This window comes from Gorilla gorilla, chromosome 10 (assembly GCF_029281585.2).
Source record: "Gorilla gorilla gorilla isolate KB3781 chromosome 10, NHGRI_mGorGor1-v2.1_pri, whole genome shotgun sequence".
Lineage (NCBI taxonomy): Eukaryota > Metazoa > Chordata > Mammalia > Primates > Hominidae > Gorilla > Gorilla gorilla.
In genome coordinates, this window is record NC_073234.2 from 26,879,013 (window position 1) to 26,900,409 (window position 21,397).

At 39.8% G+C, this 21,397-nt stretch overlaps 1 pseudogene; it reads left to right on the forward strand.

The window, feature by feature from the left end:
• Positions 1 to 302: 302 nt before the first annotated feature.
• LOC101143911 (HIG1 domain family member 1A, mitochondrial-like) lies at positions 303 to 8,388 on the forward strand (annotated as a pseudogene).
• The last annotated feature ends 13,009 nt before the right edge of the window (positions 8,389 to 21,397 follow it).

Consider the following 21,397-nt stretch of genomic DNA (forward strand, 5'->3'; position numbering starts at 1 on the left):
AAGCCTTGGCAGCTTCAACATGGTAGTAAGTCTGCAGGCACACAGAGGCAAAAGCCATGGAGGCTTGTCAGCTTCCACCTAGATTTCAAAGGATGTATTGGAAAGCCTGAGTGCCCAGGCGGAAGCCTATCTGCAAAAAGCCTTTACTAGGGAAGTGCCTAGGGGGAAATGTGGGGTTGGAGCCCCAACAAAGCGTCCTTACTGGGGCACTGATTGGTGGAGCCCTGGGAGCAGGGCCACTGCCATTCATATCCCAGAATGGTAGCACCACCAATACCATGCACCTTCAGTCTAGAAAAACCATGGGCACCACATCCCAACCCCTGCGAGCAGCCACATGGGCTATGCTCAACAAAGCCATGGGGACAGTGATGCCCAAGGCCTTGGGAGCCCACCCCTTCTACCAGTGTGCCCAGGATGTGAGACATGGAGTCAAGTGAGAGCATTCTGTACCTTTAAGATTTAACGTCTGTCCTGCTGGGTTTCAGAATTGCGTGAGGCCTCTTGCCCCTTTCCTTTGGCCGATTTTTCCTTTTTGGAATGGGAATGTTTACCCAATGCCTGTACCCCCATTATATCTTGGAAATAAATAACTTGTTTTTAATTTTAGAGACTCACAGTTGTGAGAAACTTCCCTTAAGCCTCAGATGAGACTTTGGACTTTTGAGTTGATGCTGGAACAAGTTAAGACTTTTGGGGATTATTGGGAAGGGATGATTGCATTTTGCAATGTGAGAAGGACACAAGATTTGGGAGACCAGGAGCAGAATAACATAATTTGGATGTGTGTCCCCTCCAAATATCATGTTAACATTTGATCCCCAATGGTAGCAGTGGGCCTAGTGGGAGGTGTTTTGGTCATGGGGGTGAATCCCTCATGAGTGACTTGGTGTCCTCCTCACAGTAACGAGTGAGTTGTCCCTCTGTTAGTTCCCATGAGATATGATTGTTAAAAAGAGCTTAGCACCTCTTTCCTCTCTCTTTTGCTCTCTCTGTTGCCATATGACATGCTGGCTCCCCTTAACCTTCTGAGTGGAAATTTCCTGAGGTCCTCACCAGGAGCAGAATCCTTCACCATGCTTCTTACACAGCCTGCAGAACCATGAGCCAAATAAACCTCTTTTCTTTATAAATTACCCAACCTCAGGTATTCCTTTATAGGAATACAAAATAGAATAAGATGCCCATTGTGTAGTCTTGGCACCCTGCTGAAAATCATTTGACCATATGAGTTTATTTTTGCAATCACAAATTTTTATATCCATGCCACATCTCTTCCTAGAAGCCTCCTTGCTTTCAGAAAAGTTCAAAGTCAGGCAGTTCTTTGGGTACAGAATGATGCAGAAATTGCCAGAAGGCAAAAATGGACTCCACCCTGGATGACTTGAATAAGACAGTAGCACAAAACCAAAGGACAGACCTAGGGATCCCAAAAAGCCCTCTTGTCATCGTCATTGTTATTTTACTATCTAACCTCAGAGACCACAAGGCTCTGCTGAAGAGCATGGTATGGTGGGCTCAGGCAGGGTCAAGCTGTGATGCAAAATCAGTGCCCGCCAGCCAGGCAGGTGCTATGGTAGGTCAGAGGCTACAGCCAGGACTGTGAGGCCAGAGCCCTGGCATGGAATGTGGGCACTTTGACTTTCTTTCTCCCATCCAAAGTAAAAAAAGAAGCAGGAAAAGAAAGTTAATGTCAGATTAAGGCAAAGGACCTGCATTTGTCACCACTGACACAGTTAGTTCCTATGAGCTTATGGAGGATCTCAAAAAGACCTATCTTTCCCCTAAATGTGTTTAACATTGTCCAGCATGGGCCTTGAGGCTGCACCAAGATACCATTATCCCTCAAATTTTGAGGTCTTTCAGGAGTTCTCCACAAATATTCAGGAGACTTGTGCCTAACGAGGATCTTGAAAATATTGTGGTGTTGAAATTATTTGTGCAATGAGTGGATGAGTGAGTGAGTGAATGGTAACAGCCAGACAAGAATAGGCAAGGGCTAAAGTGAGAAGAATGGAGTCTCTCTACATTGTGTAGCAGCCCCAAAAAACCACCCTCCCCATGCTTTGCAACACAGCACGGAACACATACCTTTAGGTGATGTCGGGTATTATATTATGGAGTGGTGATCCCAAACTGAAGAGTCTAAATCTGGAATTTTTGTGACTGTCACAGAAAAACTCATCCTTCAAAAATAAATGTGAATCAAAAGACCATTAGGAAATAGTGATTATAATATGTAAGTGCAGGGTCTATAACTTTCTTTAACATGGTAGTGAGTATTTGAGTACCTTAACCCTAGAGATGGTCGGAGGCAGCCTCTAGACACTTAGGACAGAGCTGCAAGAAGGCTAAAGGAATTCTTACTGCTATTTCTGATTGAGAGATTGAAGCAAAACTGAGATGCTTTGATCTAGAGTCAAAGAAAGGCCTGAGAAACACAGCAGGAGAACATCCTTGTCATTCCTTCTTTTCTACCCAGATAACTCTCTTTAACCTGCACCAATTTCTCCTTGTGTGTGCCTGCCCATGGGGTTACAGCTGCCCTGACCCAGCCACCAGCCAAGGACCAGCAAGTATACAAAAGCCTTCTAGGCAAACAGTCTTCGTGTTTAAGACCAGACTCTCCACCCTATTCTTATCACCACATTCCACTTTCTTCATATAACTGCCTACTTGACCTCCAGACCCTATTTTCTTTGATTATTTTTCCCTTTGTATCTCACTTAGCAGATTCTAATGATGTTTAACTTACATACAAAGATAACTTTTATGTATTATTTGGTTAATATTAAACCTAGGCTAAAAGAAACACAAATCAATTTTTTTGAGATAGGATCTCGCTCTGTTACCAAGGCTACAGTGCCGTGGTGCAATCATAACTCACTGCAGCCTTGACCTCCCTGACTCAAGTGATCCTCCTGCCTCAGCCTCTCAGGTATCTGGAACCCCAGGTGCACACCACCATACCCGGCTAATTTTCTTATTTTTTGTAGAGACAGGATTTCGCCATGTTGTCCAGGCTGGTCTTGAACTCTTGGACTCTAGCAATCCACCTGCCTCAATCTCCCAAAATGCTGGGATTACAGACATAAACCACTGCACCCAGCCCAAATTAAAATTTTAATATACGAAACACATGTTGAATTTTAAAATTTATTTATTGTGCAATATAACGGAAACATACATAAAACATATATATTCAATTTTGATAAGAAATTATATAGCAAACACCCATATAGGGACCATCAGATCGAGAAATGGAACATTACCACCTCAGAAGTTGCTAGAAGTATTACTATTATCATGACTTTTGTTTTGTTTTATTTTGCTTTTTAATGTTTTCTTAGTAGTTTTACCTTCTACATATAAAACCCTAGATAATATAGTTTAATATTGGCTACTGCTCAACTTCATATATATATCCACGTATTTGTTAAGCTTACTTCTTTCACCCAGCATTTTGTGAGATTCAACCATATTGTTTTCTGTAACTTCAGACTTCAGTTTCATTGCTATAAAATATTCTGTTTTACGATTTTACCGAAATTTATTCATCTATTCCAGTATTATGGGCATGGAATGATTTCCATTTTAGTGCTATTGCAAACAATGCTGCTAAGTACATTCTTATTCATTTTTCTTAGTGAATATATGCTAGCATTTCTCTAAGATGTATATCCTAGAGCAAAATTTCTGGGCCATAGGTATGTATATATTCAATTGTGCTATATAATAAAAATTTGTTTTTCGAAGATTTTTGTCAATTTAAATTCTTTTTTTTAATTTTATTTTATTATTATTATACTTTAAGTTTTAGGGTACATGTGCACAATGTGCAGGTTAGTTACATATGTATACATGTGCCATGCTGGTGTGCTGCACCCATTAACTCGTCATTTAGCATTAGGTATATCTCCTAAAGCTATCCCTCCCCCCTCCCCCCACCCCACAACAGTCCCCAGAGTGTGATGTTCCCCTTCCTGTGTCCATGTGTTCTCATTGTTCAATTCCCACCTATGAGTGAGAATATGCAGTGTTTTGTCTTTTGTTCTTGTGATAGTTTACTGAGAATGATGATTTCCAATTTCATCCATGTCCCTACAAAGGACATGAACTCTTCATTTTTTATGGCTGCATAGTATTCTATGGTGTATTATGTGCCATATTTTTTTAATCCAGTCTATCATTGTTTGACATTTGGGTTCGTTCCAAGTCTTTGCTATTGTGAATAATGCCGCAATAAACATACATGTGCATGTGTCTTTATAGCAGCATGATTTATAGTCTTTTGGGTATATACCCAGTAATGGGATGGCTGGGTCAAATGGTATTTCTAGTTCTAGATCCCTGAGGAATCGCCACACTGACTTCCACAAGGGTTGAACTAGTTTACAGTCCCACCAACAGTGTAAAAGTGTTCCTATTTCTCCACATCCTCTCCAGCACCTGTTGTTTCCTGACTTTTTAATGATTACCATTCTAACTGGTGTGAGATGATATCTCACTGTGGTTTTGATTTGCATTTCTCTGATGGCCAGTGATGGTGAGCATTTTTTCATGTGTTTTTTGGCTGCATAAATGTCTTCTTTTGAGAAGTGTCTGTTCATGTCCTTCACCCACTTTTTGGTGGGGTTGTTTGTTTTTTTCTTGTAAATTTGTTTGAGTTCATTGTAGATTCTGGATATTAGCCCTTTGTCAGATGAGTAGGTTGCGAAAATTTTCTCCCATTTTGTAGGTTGCCTGTTCACTCTGATGGTAGTTTCTTTTGCTGTGCAGAAGCTCTTTAGTTTAATTAGATCCCATTTGTCAATTTTGGCTTTTGTTGCCATTGCTTTTGGTGTTTTAGACATGAAGTCCTTGCCCATGCCTATGTCCTGAATGGTAATGCCTAAGTTTTCTTCTAGGGTTTTTATGGTTTTAGATCTAACGTTTAAGTCTTTAATCTATCTTGAATTAATTTTTGTATAAGGTGTAAGGAAGGGATCCAGTTTCAGCTTTCTACATATGGCTAGCCAGTTTTCCCAGCACCATTTATTAAATAGGGAATTCTTTCCCCATTGCTTGTTTTTGTCAGGTTTGTCAAAGATCAGATAGTTGTAGATATGCAATTTAAATTCTTATAACAAGCACATGAGAGTTTGCAGTGCTCTACATTCTCACCAATATTTGGTATGCCCTCCATGTTAAATTTTTACCAGTTTTGTGGGTGTGTCAGTGTAATTCATGGTAGTTTTAGTTTGCATTGCTTATCTTACCTAGGAACCTCATAAGTTAAGAGAGCCTATCAGTTACTTCCATTTTTTGAAAATCCTATGACATAGAAAAAAAAAGAAGCTATGCCAAAAATACAAAGATGTCAACCAGTATGTGCTGTTTATCAGATAATTGCAATTTAAAAATAATAATCTGCAAAATACTATAAGCAGTGTGAGCCTCCAGGACTGGAATGCAATTTTAAACTCTTGTGTTGGACATCTTCAATCCCATTAGCACAGACCTGGAATTATATGGATAAATCTCATTTGGAGATAACATCAAGTCTCAGATAACATTAAAAGGTCCTCTCCTCTTGGAGCACCTTTTCAAATAGAAGGCCTGAGATGAATGCTCATGGTGACTCCATCCACTACTCCTCGATTCACCACAATCCTGTCCCCTTCTCCACCACCCCCACTCTGCTCTCCCAACTCTTGCACTTGAGAAAGCCATCCTTAATGCCTGCTAGCCCTATTGGTTTCATCCTAATTTGCCTACCAATAAAATACTTTAAAATTGTGAAAGCTGCCGATGCTAAGATGGAGTCACTTACGTCAGACCCAAAGCAAAGCGGAGCCAGAGGGTCATGAGGAAGGGGCTCTCACACTTGTATGTTTGAGATCAGAACTATTACAAAGGTGCTCTGAAGGTCTTTATGCATGTGTGCCTATGACAAGCACTATTACAAGAACTCTCTGCCAGCACACACACACAAAAAGTCCGGATTAAGTTGCTTCTATGAAGGCACCTTCCCAGCCACAGTCAGGGTTACTGATGCGTAATCACCAGCTCCTGCAGTGAGCCTCTATGGCTGATGGATTTTGTTTCAGAACAACTTACATAAAAGTTTTCTTTTTGCCTGTAACAGCTTCTTCTTGCCCAGCCTCTCTAGATATGCCCATGATTCAACATAGCCTGCATGCCCTGGATTATAATCCTTCTGCTCATTCCCCCAAAAATTCACTTATTTGTAGAGTCTCTCTCTCTCTCTGTTATTTTTTTTTTAGATTGACAAAATAAACAATGAGGGAAAACTTCAAAAATAATTTATGAAAGAAGAGTCTTCCAGATGTGTCAAGAGAAGGTGAAAGGACCTATTCTCCTACTTTGCTTTGGAGAGTATGTTTATTCACCAAGCACTGATTGATTAAGCACTACCATGTTCAAGGAAGTGTGCTAGGCACTATAGAGGAAATAAAGAAGAATAAAACCAAGAACCTGCCTTTCCTGAAGCTCATCTGCTGGTTGGGGGTCGAGGCATAAAAACAACCAACAAGAAGTCAGTTGGATGGTTAAGAGTTTTGTCACTCTTGGAAGATTCTCCAGGCAATCACTATTTCAGCCAGCACAGGTGTTGCTCTTTCTTCATATAAAAAAGATCAAAGATCCAAACTTATCTGAAAAGCTAAAGAGGTACCAAGTGTCCCCATTAGAATGGTGGGCTTTTCAGCAATTGTTGCATACGGATTACATGAATTGAAGAGCAAGGGAAATACTAAAATGTCCATTCATGATCCACATGTGTGTAGCAGCCCAAGGCTTTGTTGTGGGAGCAGTGGCTCTTGTTGTGGGCTATTCCATGTTTCAGGAATTCTGGTTGAAACCTAAACCTTAGAAGAAGAGATGCCATCTTCATCTTATTGGATAAGTTCCCTTTAGTTACTCATTATTTGAGGTTACATGTTTGTTGAAAATAAATCACTTGAATGGGCTTAGATGATTTTTAAAAAAATTATAATGCAATGTGATCAGTTGCAGAGGGAATGAAGAGATTACAGGAGATGATCACTGAGTTAGAACTTGAAGTATGAGAAACAGTTTACCTAGTGGTAAGGAAGTATGTTTCCTATACAATTAGTAGCCTATATAAATAGTCACAGCATGGAGGATGTGCATGGTAGGCTGAGAGGACATATACAAGTGCTACGTGGACAGTCTGAAGGTATGCTTTGGAGATACAGAAAAGGGCAAAGAGTAAATGTAAAACTGGGGCAGATTCTGAAGGCATTGTCATGCCACACACAAACTATTAACAATAAATTATCAACCTTTTAAAAGAGAAGACCAAAATGATCATATTTGCATTTTACAAAGATAAATATTGTGACAGAGCAAATGTTCATTTGGGAAAAGGAGAAGAGGAGAAGACTACTCAATCTAGTTATTAAAATGAGAGCATTCACAGAGGAAGACAGGGGTGAGAAGGGTGTGTTGTCAGCTGATTGTCCCTGGGTCTCTTTTAGCACCATCTTCTACTTTCCCGAATCACCTGCACAGTTCATGGCTGCTCTAGAGCTACCAACCCAATGGGTCTAGGAGCAGTCAACTGTTTCCTGGGGCAATAGATAGACCCTTGTGGGGGCCAGGCATAGCGGCTCACACCTGTAATCCCAGTGCTTTGGGAGGCCAAGAAAGGAGGATCATTTGAGGCCAGGAGTTCCAGACCAGCCTGGGCAACATAGTGAGACACCCATCTCTACAAAGAAGTTTTAAAAAATAGATCCTTGAAAAAACCTGGGGCTGAACCTATTTGGCATATTCCACATAAAGTTTTTCTTTTTTTTTTCTTTTTTTTTTGAGACAGGGTCTTGCTCTCTTGCCCAGGTTGGAGTATAGTGGTTCAATCATGGTTCACTGCAATCTCAAACTCCTGGGCTCAATCGATCCTCCCACCTCAGCTTGCTGAGTAGCTGGGATTACAGGCATGCTCCATCATGCCTGACTAATTTTTGTATATTTTGTAGAGACAGGGTTTTGCCATGTTGCCCAGGCTAGTCTTGAACTTCTGGGTTCAAGAGATCCTCCCACCTCAGCCTCCCAAAATGCTGGGATTACAGTCGTGAGCCACAACGTCCAGCCAGAAGCTTCGAACTATAATATGTTGTTGTATCTAATCCACTTCTTAGATGAAGAAATTTAGCCCCAGAGAAGTTTAGTAACTCACCCAAGGTCAAACAACTTATCACTGGCTGAGTCAGGACTCAAATCTATCCCACGACCGGAGGTTTCATGTTTCATGCAACAAAATAAAAACACAATAAGAACAAAACAAACTAAGAACCAAAACTCAGACTCTCTGTTTCTTGGGTCAGTTGTTTTCCTATGACTGAGTCACACCCAAGTGTGGATATTTTTAGGAAAAGCTCTAATAATTTCAGAGCTCTTACAATAGACTAGGCAGAGCAGCAAGCTCCGAAACACCCTAAATAAACATAGTTACTCCTCTGGGTATTCTACTAAACTGGACAGTTCGGCCAGGGCTCTCCTTTGTACTTTCTGCATCACATGAGAAGAGGTTGAAGAATCTGTAGGAGTGCCTTAGTGTAGGCACAGAGCTAATCCATGGTGGGGGAAACAAGCTCTTTAAGCAGCAATAGCAAAAAGCAGTGGGTCAGGTGGTTTTTTAGAGAGGCTGACATGAAAGGAAATTCAACAGAAGATAAGTGCACTTTCTTAGTTACTACTTTAAATGAAATACATGTAACCTGTCTGATGCAGAGTTAGGTAGGTAGCCAATGTGGGGTGTGATGTAAGATAACCCAGACCCAAACCACATACCTACCATACCTCCAAAGTTGCCATTTACCGCCATAAGAAACAGTATTTGGGAGTGGTAAGTCATCGTCTCTAGAAACTCTTGCCTCTCCCTTCTATTCCTATTAAAATGACTTAATAGGTGATGCATTATTTCATTCATTAATATCCTCCGTTGTGCTGCTTGGTAATACGTGCTATGGCAGCATGAGAGTTTAGGAGAAATGACTACAAAACAAATGTGGTTTACAGATGTTTTATTAGACTCTCTCTTTTAATCCCCCAATCAGTTCTTTTATATAGATAATATTTTCCCCATTTAGGATGAGAAAACTGAGGCTCAGAGAGGTTAAGGGGATAGGCCCACGTTACATAGCCGGAAAGAAGCAGAGCTGGGATTTTCCCTGTTGTTGTTGTTGCTTGTTGGTAGACACGGCCTTGCTCTGTCACCCAGGCTGGAATACAGTGGTGTGATCTTGGCTCACTGCAACTCATGCGACCCTCCCCGCTCAGCTTTCTGTGTAACTGGGACTACAGGTACCCACCACCACACCCAGCTAATTTTTGTGTTTTTTGTAGAGATGAGGTTTCACCATGTTCTTGGGCTCAAGCCATTCACCCACCTCAGCTTTCCAAAGCACTGGGCTTACAGGCATAAGCCACCACTCCTAGCCTAGAGCTGGGATTTTAATCCATGTCTTCTGAAGGCAAATACTTATTCTTTTCATCACATCTGTTTGGTATATCAGCAGAAATCATTAAGACAAATGGGACTCACCACTGAAAAAAGGTACAAATATAACACCTAAGAAAGTGTGGTATAAATAACAGATCCAAATTTAAAATATATATTTTTAGAAAACCTTTATATCAACCAGCTCCCTAGATATTACTGAATACACTATGCTTGTGGATTTAAAATGTATCTAGGAAATACAAGCCCATGTCCTCACAGGTGCCTCCTAGGAAAAACCGGCAGGTTTGTGTTTGTTTTGTTTTTAATGATCTAAAGGAATTCAGCAGATAAATGATTCCCCATATACCTGAAAAACCCAGTCATCCTCTTAAGGCAGGTCAAAAAACTGAAGAATTTTTAAACAAAGAAGAAATTTTAATCCAAATGTTTCTCCTATTCTGTTGGTGATAAACCGACTAAAAACAAAAGAACAAAACCACTGTTCTTTAAAGTTTAAACTTTCATCTGCACTCATTTTTTTTTTTTTTTTTTTTTTTAGACAGAGTCTCGTTCTGTCACCCAGGCTGGAGTGCAGTGGCGTGATCTCGGCTCACTGCAACCTCCACCTCTCAGGTTCAAGCAATTCTCGTAACTCAGCCTCCCGAGTAGCTGGATTACAGGCGCTCACCACTACACCAAGCTAATTTTTTGTATTTATAGTAGAAACGGGGTTTCACCATGTTGACCAGGCTGGTCTCGAACTCCTGACCTCGTGATTCACCCACCTCGGCCTCCCAAAGTGCTGGGATTACAGGCATGAGCCACCGCGCCCGGCCTGCACTCATTCTTTAGAAGAATAATGCCCAAGACCACAGCCTGCAATGTGCACACAGTCACCTGGGCATCTTGTGAAAATACGGATTCTGATTCTACGGGACTGAGGTGGGGCCTGAGACCCTGCATTTTAAACCAACCCCACACTCTGAGTAGCAAAGCCCTAAAATACTTTTGTTTGTTTAGGTTGACATATATTGTCAAATGCTGGCTTCTCTCAAACACTAGTGAAAGAACCTCTTCATAAGGCAAAGTTGAGTTTATTGCTCACCGCCATAGGGAGATGGCTACTGTGAACTGATGGTCCCCAACCTTTTTTGGCACCAGGGACAGCTTCCATGGAAGACAATTTTTCTCCGGATGGGGTGGTCAGGTGGGGATAGTTTGGGGATGAAACTTCAGATCCACTTCAGATCATCACACATTAGATTCTCATAAGGAGCACACAACCTAGATCCCTCACATGCACAGTTCACAATAGGGTTCGCACTGCTATGAGAATCTAAAGCTGCTGCTGATCTGACAGGAGGCGGAGCTCAGTCAGTAATGCTCACTTGCCTGCTTCCCACCTCCCGCTATGCAGCCTGGTTCCTAACAGGATACTTTTAGGTAAAGTTATTGCAGGGGTAGGAGACCCCTGCGGTAAACCAAAAATAGAATTTGAAGGCCCCTGGCAACGATCTGAATGGACTAACTCTTTGGCCAGGGCATGTAAAATTTAACCTGAAAGACTGGCTCAGGCCGTGACGGGAAGTGAGGGTTGGACATGCCTCATTAACATTAACACAGACCTTAAGTCTGATAAGAAATACTTACAATCTATTTTTCTTTAAAGCCTGCTACCTGGAGGCTTCATCTTCGTGATAAAACCGTGGTCTCTACAACCTCTCCTGGTAACCCAGACATTCCTTTCATAACCGTTTCAACCAATTCCCAATCAGAATATGTTTAAATCTACGTATGACCTGGAAGCTCCTCTTCTCTCCTCACCCTTCGAATTGTCCCACCCTTCCAGACCGAACCATGTAAATCTTCCATATATTGATTGATGTCTCATTCTCCTAAAATTTATAAAAGCAAGCTGTACCCCAACCACCTTGGACACATGTTGTCAGGACTTCCTGAGGCACGTCCTTAACCTTGGCAAAAAAAAAAAACTTTCTAAGTTGACTGGGACCTGTCTCAGATATTTTGGGTTCACACTATCTAGATTCTTACTAGTGTCTCAAAGCCAGATGCCAAAGTTGGGATATTTATAACATTGAAGGTGGGTCTTTCAAGGTGGGGGCATGAGGTTGATCAGAATTTGGTAAAGATCGTGATGTGGTAATTAAGGATCAGTAAATACCATGGATTTTGAAGAGTCCTGAGGAGTAAAAGGTTGTTCAGTGCTATCAGCTGGAAAGTTGAATAGTCTGGTTTTCTCAAGGGTTGTTTTCTGGGGAATTTCCTGAAACAAACACCAGTTACTTGCAATTTTTATCTTTCTGGACGAGAGTTTCCTGGAATAACTGACTTTTGTTGAAGACAGTGAATAGTACAGTCTTATTGACAGTAAGCTGTCTGGGTGTCCATGCTTTCCGGTTTTAATACAAATCTGCACTCACGTAAAATAGTGATAGACTGCGCATCCGTTGTGACGTGGCGCTTTGGTGTCAGACAGCACCACCTGCTGGCTCATGAGGGTTAAAAACGTTTAGAACTGCAAAGTTTACTTTTAACAGCAGGACTCTGCTGCCACCTATCGGTTTATTTTTAAACTTTTCAAATGTTTTTCTTTTATTTAGTACAGGTCTACTATACTAAGCACCAATCATTTAAAAAAAAACAGGTGCTGTAAGTAGAAATGTAGCGCAATATTGTGGAGGCGGACATGAAGGCAGGTGAGGTCCTGGTGAGGTGGTAGAAAGATGATTAAGGACAGGATACAGTGTACAGCCCAAAGGACAGAGTTGTCTATCTACTACGGATGACCAGTGTGGGGGCAGTTAGGGAAGCTTTATAGAGGTAAGGAACCCTAAGGTGTCTCTTGAATAAGAATTGACAAGTAGATATGAGAAGGAGGAGTTAGGAATTCCAGGCAGAAATACAGGCAACGTGGAGATATTGTGCTAGCTGGGTGATTTAGCGTGGCTGAACCACAAGATGTAGCAACAGGTCCCAAGAGAGACATAGGAGGCCAGATCATGGAAGGCTTCATATGCCTGACTAAGGAGGTTATCCTGGAGGCAATGACTGGGGAATCACTGATGAGTATTAAGCAGGGAAAATACAGGATTAAATCAGTTTACAAACACCACTTCAGCAGAAGCATAGAGAATAGATTGGAAGAAAGTGAAATCGAAATTTGGTACATCAGTTTGGAGTCTTTTTTGTTGCAAGTCATATAAACCTATTCTGCTCACTTAAATAAAAAGAGAAATTTATTGGAGATGTATCAAAAATGCTCCAAGTTATCAAGATGCTGGAAGATCAGACTAGGAAATGGGCAGCAGCATAGGTAGTTTGGAGTAGGCACAGCAGCCGTCTCATGAATCTGACAGGCTTCTGCTGCAATAGGTCATCGCTGCCACCACTGCCCTGAATTAGTCCTAATCACCCCAGTGGGATCCCAGCTTGGCAGCTTTAGGCCATTTGCCCTTGCCTTGGTAGCCAGGTAGCAGAGTAAGGAATAATGAGCTGCTATGACTTCATAAACAGAGCATTAGTTAGGGTATCTGTCTGGCCACAGTAACAAAGACCAAAATTAACAATGACGCAAACCGAAGTGTATTTCTTCCTCCTACGAAGGCACAAGTTGGTTTGGCAACTCTTTGTGAAGCTATTGCTGGCCCAGCCTGCCTCTGCCTTTTTCACTCTGCAATACTTCACGGGTTCCATTGCACAGCCCAAGATGGCTCCTCCGATTCCCACCATCACTTTTCCATTCCAGCTAGCAGGAGCAAGGGGGAAAAATGAGATGGCATGTTCCTTTCTTTTAAGAGCACAACCTGGATGTGGCATATCTCTCTTCCAGTCACATGCCATTGTCCAGAACTTCATGACATAGCCACACCTAGGTACAAGAAAAACTAACAAAATCAGGATCCTGTGTGGCCATGTGAGCAATTAAAATCCTACTACTAGGAAGAAGGGAAATAGGTATTGGAGGAACAACTAGAGGATCTCCAGAATAGGAAGTAAGAGGCTAGATTCTGGAAAGGCCAAAAAATAAAAGATAAACGTCCAGTACAGGTGGTAGACTCTGTGTAAGAGATCAGAGGGATCAGAAATAAGGCAGGGAACAGGAGGATGGGAGCAAATGTTTTGAAATAATATGAAGAACTTAGATTCTTCAGGATTTGGAGCCTGATTTTATATAGGTGATAAGAGAAAAGGAGAGAAAGTTGAATCTCAATTTTCTGACCTTGGTGACGGAATAGATCTTTGTGCCATCCCCAAATAAGAAATATAATGGGAAGCATGCATGTTTCACAAAGGTCTACCTAGCATTCCACTGGAGATGCCCAGTAGGTGGCCAAATATATCGTTTTTGACACAAGACAGGTGGATTTGGTAATTGGCAGCATACTGGTGGTAGCTGAAGGTGTGGAAGATGATTACTTCACCAGGGAAGAACATGAAGCTTGAGACTAAAACAGGACTGAGGATGGAGCATTAAATTAATTTGTGAGCATATAACCAGAGTTAACCAAACCTGTTAACCAACCCCAGAGCTACAAGGAAAGCTATCAGATCATAGTGCCAGTGATAACAGCTAGGTGAGCCACCTTCCAGTATATCCCTGCCTTTTAACTCATCTTTTGTAAGCTAAAACATTGAAAAAGATACTCACCAGACAAAATTTTCTTTAGATGCTGCCTAGAATGAGCACCTCTGCAGTGGAAATTATCACTGACATGATACAATTCAAGGAGTCAAAAAGGAGGCTGCTTTGGGCCATTCCTTCCCCACTGAAGTGACAAACCATTATTAACAGGAAATTTCTTTGTGTTAAACATCTTTCATTGGAGGCTCATTCCCACAGAGGACTATCCCATTAAACGTCAAATATCTTGGGTAGTTCTTTTTCCAAATCATTTTTCTATCTGAAAGGAGAGGAAGAGGGAGCTCTGAAGAAGGGTTGAAGGCTACAAATAAAGGCTATCCTGTAGAATTTACTGCTTTACGATCTCTGGTTTATTACAGCTACTTCCATCTAGTAGTACTCTCTGTAGAACCTGAAAACCATAGGTACAGTGGTCATTACAACAAAGTAGAACAATTTGGCTTTATAAATGTTTAGTCAATAATAGATGGGATCCTCATACCCGTCACCATCAAGAAGTTTGCTCAACAGATCAGGCTTTTTCTGTGAAAATAAAACAAACTTTTTATTTTTTAATCCCAGTGTCCATCCTTAGATCGTCTCATTTTTTTCTCCTTGTTTTTCTTTTTTCAGCATGTAAAGTTACAGCTTGACCTCAGTGAAGCACTATGGACAGACATGAATAATTTTTAATAATATGAAGAATAATTACTGGGACAGTCAAAGTACCTGCTAATTATTCTTCATATGGCTAAAAATTATTCAGAATATTACTGGGACAGTCAAGTTACCTGCTAAAGTTCTGGGAGAATACAGAACTTCTGTGCTCTCTTCCCCTTTATTCATCACTTTTGAGTTATAATTTATATACAGTAACATTTATCTTTTTTAAGCCAGTCAAATTCAGCAGTGGGAGGACAATAACATTTATCTTTTTGAAGTGTACACCTTGATGAATTTTGACAATTGTATATAGTCATTTACCCACCATCACCATCAACATATAGGAAATGTTTCACACCCCAAAGGGTTCCCCTATATTTAAAGTCAATCCCCACCTCTGACTCCCAACTCCTGTCTCCTGTTCTCTGATTTCTATGTTTACAGTTTTACTTTTTTTCAGAATATCACACGAGTGAAGTCATATACTATGTAGTCTTTCATGTCTGATTTCTTTCATTTAATGAAATGCTCTTGAGATTTATCCATGCTGGCATGGGGATCTACAGTCTGTTCCTTTTGTTGTTGAGTAATATGCCACCGTGTGGATATGCCAAAATTTGTTTTTCCTTTCATCAGGTGATGAACATTTGGGTTGTTCCCAGTTTGTGGCTCTTATGGATGAATCAACTGTAAACATTTACATACAGGCCTTAGTGTAGACATATATTTTCATTCCTCTTGGGAGTGGAACTGATGGGTCATATGGGCACTTTATGTTTAACTTTTTGGGTAACTAACAAACTGTTTTCCAAAATGGTGCTACTATTTTGAATTCTCACCAGAAATCCATGAGAGCTCCATTTCCTTCACCTTCTCACCAGCACTTGGTATTGTCTGTCTTTTTAACTTTAGTCATTCTCATGAGTGTTTTATGGTATCTCACTGTGGATTTAAGTTTCATTTCCTTAGTGAATAATAATGTTGAGTATTTTTTCATGCACTTATACACCACCCTTATTTAGGTGTCTGTTCAAATCTTTTCACCATTTTTTTCCTGAATTATTTGTCTTATTATTAAGTAGTAAGAGTGCTTTATATATTCTGGATACTAGCCCTTTTTTAGCAAGTGTCATAAATATTTTCTCCCAGTCTGTGGCTTATCTTCTCATTTTAAAAAATTTATTTTATTTGCTTACTTACACTTTTAGAGATGTATGTTGCCCAGGCTAGAGTGCAGTGACTACTCAGAGGCATGCAATCATTGTACACTACAATCATCAAACTCCTGGGCTCAAGCAATCCTTCCACCTCAGCATCTCAAGTAGCTGGGACTACTACAGGGGCATGCCACTGCACCCAGCTTTTATTTTCTTAATAGTGTTTTTCAAAAAACAGAAGTTTTATAGATAAGCAGAAAGTGCATGTGGAAAAAATAGAAGTTTTAAATTTTGGTGAAGTCCAATTTCTCATTTTTTTGTAGTTCATGCTTTTTGTATCCTATTTAGTGAATTAAAGAAGATATTAAATTCTGTGTTTTTAAATAAAATAAAGCTATAGTAATCAAGTTAATATAATATTGACATAAAGAGAGACATATAGATCAATGCAACAGAATAGAGAGTCCATTTGATCTTTGTTGTTACTGGGTTCATAATCCCAAAAGATACAACTCAAAATGCCACAATCTCAAATCCCAAAAGGTCAAATTCCTAAAATAAATCATAAAAAATTCTTAAAAAGACATTCATTTACATTTTTTAAAGAGGATTTATTTGAGAAACATAAAAACACAACAGACCATAGGCCACTTTACACAATAAAATGGACAATAATAACATACATATTTTCATAAACATAAACACTCAGGTATGCTAAAGACAGTCACACGGGTATAACAATTATGGATCATATTCACAAAGAAATAGGTCAAAAAGCCACATGGAGGGAAACGACACACACTGGGGCCTACTGGGGGGTGTCGGTGGGGAGGGAGAGCATCAGGAAGAATAGTTAATGGATGCTGGACTTAATACCTAGGTGATGGGTTGATCTGTGCAGCAAACCACCATGGCACACGTTTACCTATGTAACAAACCTGCACACCCTGCACATGAACACCTGAACTTAAAATAAAAGTTGAAGGAAAAAAGGAAATAGGTCAAAAAGTGAAATGTATAAACGCATATCACTATGGTTAGTAAATGTGTGCACCCAGCTTTCTTAGTTCATCTGAAATACCGTGAAGAGCATCCTAAGTCTTTTGATGAGATCGATCAAAAATTGTGATGGGACAAGTTGGTCCCAGCTCTCAGAGACAGATCAATTCACCTTCTGTATTTGTTATCTCTGGGCTCCTGGGCTCCTGGCCCACGGCATGGTGTCTCCCACCACCAAGGGCAGATCTTCCCCACATAGTCCTCTCAGACTCATACATAATCTCCTGTGGAAACGTCCTCACAGACACACCCAAAATAATGCTTTACCAGGTTTTTAGTTATTCCTTAATCTGGTTAAGTTGACATCTAAAATAAGTCCACAAATTCACCTCTTGTTAACATGGCACTTACATGCATCTCTTTATACCATATTTAATTTCCAAATAAAGACCACAACAAGGTGCTAGTTCCACCAAACATGATGCAACTAACATGATACAACTACCTTTTATGCGACCAAAAATGCGCTAATCCCATCGCCAGAATTCAGCTTTCAGTATCTCAACATTTGGGGTTTCAACATTTGGGATTACGGCATTCGGAATTGCGTCTTTTGGGATTATAATTGGCATCATTATTACCACACCTAGAAAATTAATTGCTTAGTATCATTAAGTATTTCATGTTTCTATTTTTCTGATCTTAAAACGCTTTTTCCATTTGTTTGTTTGAATTGTTTTGCAGATATGATTCAGACCCTGTGATGAATTGAAATGTCTTCTAAGCCTCATTTTATCTATAAATTCCTCCTTTTGTTTATTTTTTCTTGCTTTTAAAAATCTTAATTGAATAAGCTGGGTTGTTTTTTCTATAGAATTTCCCCCACAGTCTGAATTTTGCTGAGCTACATGCCTTTAATGCCATTTAACACATTCTTCTGTTTTGTCTATTTCCTATACATTGGTGGTTACACCCTGAGGCTTGATCGGGCTCAGGGCCAATTTTTACTCTGCAAGACTACATCATAGGTGTCAGTGGTTCTTCAGGAGGCATTTAATGTCCGTTTCCCTCTCCATTTGGACGCCGTCAGTCATTGAGAACCATTACCTGGCTCCATAAGTGTGCATTCTGAGGCCAGTCCCTTCACTGTGCTTACTCACCAGACCAGTCACACACTAATAAGCAGCTACTGTAAAGGTGGGTGTCGGAGTGTAGAAATGGATAACATATAGTTTGACCCGGAAGTAATATGCAATCCACGGGGGAGCAAACTACAAACTACATTGGGAGACATAAAAACTATTATGGTCCACGCAAGTGGTGAAATTGAAGGCTCTAAAGGTAATATGACATCACGAAGGAGGGGGATAATCAGCATTCTTCAGCCCCTGGCCACCTGTCAGCATAAGAAAGCCTTTGACATGATTTCATGTTCACAATGTTTTTTCAAATAAATCAATAGAATAATGAGGCATCACATGACCCAGTGAAACATCTCAGCTTCATACATATAGTTTAAAAACAATGTAGCTTAGCAGCTGGACATGAAGAAAATATATTAACATTTCAGTAGACGAAAAACTTGATATCACCAATAGTAAATGTCCTCTTACCGCCCAAATGTCTCTCCCACCCAATAATTGTGATCCTAGACTATATTAGCAGAATTATCAAATCTAGACTCTAAAAGATAATGATTCAATTCTATTCTACACCAGTCAAGACATTCCATGAGAACTACAAGAGGAAAATATCAAATACCATCACATTTACTTCTATACCCATATCTATATCTTTCTACATGCTACCACAAACTATGGACACTCCTGGCATTGTATTTTTAAGTTGATGATTATACAGAATGTTTAAAAACCCCTGGGCTACACCATGAAGCAGATTTGATCAGTGGAAGCCATTTGAGCTGGTTTCATGTCCTTTTGCCATTTTCCCATAATTTTATTTGTTTGGCTCCTTTTGTTTTTCAGTACAAACATACATACACACACCAATTGCATTTACATCTACACCTTTATCTGTATCTGTCTACCTACATACTAAAAACCATAAATCTACTGATACCTTCAATCCCAATCTAGTACCACAGATCACAGGGATCATTCCAGTTTCTTCTCTTTCTATACTTGCAATTTCCTTCTCAGATAGTGAAAAACCTGGCTTCGAATAACCTTAAATATATTTACCTATTTGATCAATCCCAGTGTATGTAACTTATCTCCCATCTTCCCTGCCACTCTCTCCCTGCTCTGACTCTGATTCCCATTGCAAGCCACTCTCCCATAAGATGCCTTCCTTAACTGGCTCGGGCTCTGACACTCCGCATCAGGACACACTCCTTCCTCACATTAACACTGTCTTCACCCAGTGCAGGTTCTGACACCCATACCAGGCTATGTTAGCTCTGTACCACCTCCCATACCCAAGATGGTTTAGGATTGAATTGTTCAGGAAGGGATGGGAAAGGAGAGAAAGTGAGAAAAAATAAAAGAAATCAGAAGAAAAACTAGACTTTTGGTAGAGAAGAAAAATAAATGAGGGTAGATTAGAGACAGCAGTTAGGAATCTAGGAATCTTGCATTCCAAGTAAAGGGTAATGATAGTTTTATAGGACTGTGGCAGTGAGGTAGAAGTGAATCAAGTTGAGAAACGTTTAGGAAGTAAAATGGACGGAACTTGATGATAGATTCAATATAATGCATGAGAGAAAGGGAGAGAGTCATGTTGAGGATGACTCAACGGTTTCCAGCTTCATAGCTTTATGGATAATGATACCGTTGCTGAGCAAAGGAACACTGGAAAAGAACCATATTCTACATATCCACCTATTTCATTATTTCGTACATAGCATTAATATATCTCCCTTGTATTATAGTTATTTATAGGCATATAGGTTTCTGATATCAAGGCTTTTCAGAGGTTTGCAAAGTAAGGCCCATGGGTCAAATTAAGACCTGTTTGGCCCATAGCTAAGAATTGTCTTTACATTTTTAAGGTTGTTAAAAGAAAAAAAATGAAGATAAATATGTGACATAGACTGTATGTGGTCAGCAAAGTCTAAAATGTCTGCTCCCTGACTCCTTATTTAAAAAGTCTGGGGATCCCTGCTTTCTATGGTTCATTTTGTTTTATTAGATAATGAACACTTGCTAATAAAGTTGAATTTAATACTTAAAAACAAGATATCTTCCAAGGAATTTAAAATTGTAAAATAAAAATAATACATAGGAAGCATAAGTTTCATGTGTATAGCATATAGAAAAATGCATAATTTTGAAGTTCAGAAAATGAAAAAAATTTGTTCTTAGTCAACAAAAATTCATAAAGAAAAAGAGTTTGTAAACATGTAAAGGTTCACCTTGGATGAACACGTTGGAAGTAATTCAAGCATTATTGAATTTTTGTATTGAGATGAATGTGTTTTTAATCTTTCAAAATTATATATTATGGATGATAAATTATTTTCTCCTAAACACCAAGTTTTATCGCTTATAGTTTCTCAGTTTCACCTTTACTTTTTTTATGATAACTAGAAAAAAATACTGTTTACACAGAATGTTAATGAGTGAACCATGGCTCAACAGTTTAGTCAATGTGAAGCCAAATTCCAATGCCTCACTTATGATTGCACTTGTATAGAACCCAATAATTTTTTTATGTAAAACTATTGCTTCACCTTATCTACAGACCCCCACCACAGTCCACTTTGTGCCATGTTCTGTAGCTTGTACCTAGAATTAAGGTTTGGATATTTTTGCAGTTGGCTGCCTTTGGTAATTAGTTTTATTTCGTCTAGTTTTCTTAAGAGTCAAGGTTACAGGAATTGCCATGTAAATGAATATGCAAGTTGGTAACTTAAGCTTATAGCCAATGCACTGTATTTTTAATAGGATAGTAGCTGGATTGATCTGTTTTGCATACAGGTGGTTTTATACAAAGCATATTAGGCATGGGGGAGGGAGCAAAAAAGGAGGGAGAAAGACAGAGACTCTGTCCTGTCCCCTCCATCCAATGAACCAAACTTTAAACACTTAGTTTAAGGCAGACTTCCTTTATGACGCATTTTCTTATCCCTCCCTTATCTGTTTTTGAGTTTAGTGTTAACTGTTTTTTTTTAATACTCCACCATATGTTGTTCAAATGTCTATCTATACAACTGTCACACGTCAGGACAGTTGGTCCACATTTCTACTCCTGACTGCTAGACTGAAGACTCCTTAGGGAAAAGACTGCACTTCCTCTATCTTTCTAGTCCCCTTACCTAATACAGTGCCTACCATGAAGCAGGTAGGTTTGTAAGATGAAGGAATCCATGGATAGTTTGTAATTCTTGGGAGATGACAATGCCTAGTGGGATTGGCCAGAAGGATTCTTTAAGGATGAAAAAGAATGAAGAGTAATAAGGGGAGGCTGAATGTTGGATGTTCTGGGAGTCACTCCTTCTCCTCTGTG